Below are 3,312 nucleotides of genomic sequence, written 5' to 3' on the forward strand. Positions count from 1 at the left end.
AGATCAGGTGAACAAGGTGGCCATGTCATTAGTTTTTCTTCTTTTATACCCTTTCTTGCCAGCCACGCTGTGGAGTACTTGGACGCGTGTGTTGGAGCATTGTCCTGCATGAAAATCATGTTTTTCTTGAAGGATACAGACTTCTTCCTGTACCACTGCTTGAAGAAGGTGTCTTCCAGAAACTGGGAGTTGAGCTTGACTCCATCCTCAACCCGAAAAGGCCCCACAAGCTCATCTTTGATGATACCAGCCCAAACCAGTACTCCACCTCCAGCTTGCTGGCGTCTGAGTCGGACTGGAGCTCTCTGCCTGTCACGGCCCAGCGGCACGAGGGAACAAAGATGGACACAGGTGCAGAAACCAACCCGGAAGCGAGACGGTAGGGAACAAATGATTTATTTCCGCCCACAGGCAAACAAAAGCAAAAGCAAAGCGGCGCCACCACACTCGTGGCGCGTAGGATTATTTACGATAAAGAGGGCGACCTAGACACCTCTAGGAGACGGCTGAACAGCAGAGGCAGCGGGGAGGTAGAAACAGGACTAGGCAGGGGCCGGGGCACTGGAATAAGAGGAGATCACGGTCAGTGGGATCCAGCAGACAATCAACGATCCTCCACAGTTGAATTGAGTTGCCTTACTTGGTTTCAGGTGGAGGTGACAGGTGGGGCGGAAGCCCGGAAGCGGTCGAAGCGTGGGGAGGCAGGCAAGTGAGTGGTGGGCCGGCAGGCCACGTCGTGTTAGCAGCAGGCAGCCCAGGTCCAGGAAGGCGGGAGTGAGGGAGACAAGATCTCCACTCCAGGTGCTACCTCTGAGGACAAGAAAGACAAGTAAGACATCACACAGCGTCTGACAGAGTTATGATGCTCCACTCGACTGACATGGGGATAGCAGATACTCAGGCGATGAATGGTTGAGAGCGCAGGTCTGATATACTGCTGGCATGATTGCTCACAGGTGGTCAGCCAGGGAGGAGCAACCGAACTCCGCCCAAAGGAGGAGGGGCCGCTGTCGGAGACCTGCAGGTGCCCACCCAGACCATGACACTGCCCTTTACCAATCCAGCCACGGGCCCATCCATCTGGCCCATCAAGACTCACTCTCATTTCATCAGTCCATAAAACCTTAAAAAAAACAGTCTTGAGATATTTCTTGGCCCAGTCTTGACGTTTCAGCTTGTGTGTCTTGTTCAGTGGTGGTCGTCTTTCAGCCTTTCTTACCTTGGCCATGTCTCTGAGTATTGCACACCTTGTGCTTTTGGGCACTCCAGTGATGTTGCAGCTCTGAAATATGGCCAAACTGGTGGCAAGTGGCATCTTGGCAGCTGCACGCTTGACTTTTCTCAGTTCATGGGCAGTTATTTTGCGCCTTGGTTTTTCCACACGCTTCTTGCGACCCTGTTGACTATTTTGAATGAAACGCTTGATTGTTCGATGATCACGCTTCAGAAGCTTTGCAATTTTGAGACTGCTGCATCCCTCTGCAAGATATCTCACTATTTTTGACTTTTCTGAGCCTGTCAAGTCCTTCTTTTGACCCATTTTGCCAAAGGAAAGGACGTTGCCTAATAATTATGCACACCTGATATAGGGTGTTGATGTCATTAGACCACACCCCTTCTCATTACAGAGATGCACATCACCTAATATGCTTAATTGGTAGTAGGCTTTCGAGCCTATACAGCTTGGAGTAAGACAACATGCATGAAGAGGATGATGTGGACAAAATACTCATTTGCCTAATAATTCTGCACTCCCTGTATAAGGTGCACTTAAAATCCTTTAATTTTCTCACAAATCAACAGTGCGCCTTATGTATGAATTCTGGTTGTACTTACTGACCTCAAACGGATTTTATGTGGTACATAGTGCTCAAAAATCTTTTTAAAAAATGTTTTAGTATGACTTTGGTAAGCTATGAAGCTGCACCGCTTGATGGATTCTTGCATTATGGCTACCGTAGTCAGGAGCCTCGCAGAGTAACCTGGGTCCTAAATTCCATCCGCTTCAGGTCCCAAAGTCAAACGAACACTGAGAATTACTGAGAGCTAAAAACTCTTTATTCTTTCATCTTTAATAAAATGATCAGTGCTGCTGCTTTACCAGGCGTAACACTCAAGTTTAACATCCCGGCAACCATGAAAACTGAATTTATTCAATTTAACTGAGTTAGAAGTTAGCAGGAAGTTAGCTTGCTAGTTTCCACCTAAACATGATATACCATGTTCAGACAGATATTAATGAAAACATTAAAACGTACAGCTCTGCTATCACTTCCAACATAAATGAAAACAGAAATCTAAACAGCAGTGACTTGTGCTATGTGATTGCTAGCGGTACAGCTTTGTTAGCATAACATAAACACAGTGAAGATGGAGGATGAACGCTAACTTTTTTCCACTTGATAAAAGTTAACGTGAGGGTTCCCCCCATGGTTATGGACAAATGCAATCACATGGCAGGATGCTGTAAATGGGTCAAACTTCAGTCAGGAGAACAACTGAGATATTCCATCCACAATACAAGGTTAGTCATTAATATACTGCAACAACATGGGAATAGAGCAGCTGCGAGAGAATTCAACATGTATGAATAAATGGTACGGAAGTGGAGGAAGCAAGAAGAATGAGTTGAGTAAAGTTTGACTTATCTAACTGTTTTGTTTAGCTTAATGCGCCTTATGTATGAAAACAGACCCGTTCATAGACAGTGCGCCTTATAATCCGGATATTTTCTGGTCACAATTTGACCTATTAGTATCAAATAAGCATTGCTTAAATACTATGACCATATTCGTTCCTTTGTGACCACAGCCAGCCATTTTCTGATGCCGTCTCACAAACACACACACACACACACACACACACACACACACACACACACACACACACACACACACACACACACACACACACACAAGAACACCTGGAAGCTGTCCAGTACTATCACTTTTATTTACAGGCACTGCGTTGCTCCACAGGAGAATTTGTCTGAACTGGGCTGAGCTTGTTTGAGTAGGAGCATTCTTATGTAAGCACCTGTACAGTTTCTACTTGTCACTAAAGTAGCTGCAAAGACCCTTACCACGGCACAGAGAGCGAAAAGATAGACTTAACCTTCTACAAAGCCAAAAAGATGTTTTAAGCTATAGCAGCAGTGGTAATATTTTCGCACTTTGTGTGTCGAGATAGTAAGAATATGTTAAAAGTCTAAAGCGTAAAAAAAAATGTCTAAACATGCCTTTGGCTTAGTTGAGTTTTAAAATAATGATAAAGGATGTAGCCTTCCTGTCACGTGACACCTGGGATAGGCTC

The 3,312-nt window shown here is 45.3% G+C and overlaps 1 long non-coding RNA gene across 1 annotated transcript; it reads right to left on the bottom strand.

Annotated features, from left to right (window-relative positions):
• Positions 1-378: 378 nt before the first annotated feature.
• On the bottom strand, positions 379-1,860 carry LOC113031188 (uncharacterized). The gene is made up of 3 exons (XR_003273693.2): positions 881-1,860; positions 641-810; positions 379-561 (listed from the first exon to the last, which is right to left on the bottom strand). It is a non-coding gene; the product is annotated as an uncharacterized LOC113031188 (long non-coding RNA).
• Positions 1,861-3,312: the final 1,452 nt, after the last annotated feature.

This window comes from Astatotilapia calliptera, chromosome 10 (genome assembly GCF_964374335.1).
Source record: "Astatotilapia calliptera chromosome 10, fAstCal68.1, whole genome shotgun sequence".
Classification (NCBI taxonomy): domain Eukaryota; kingdom Metazoa; phylum Chordata; class Actinopteri; order Cichliformes; family Cichlidae; genus Astatotilapia; species Astatotilapia calliptera.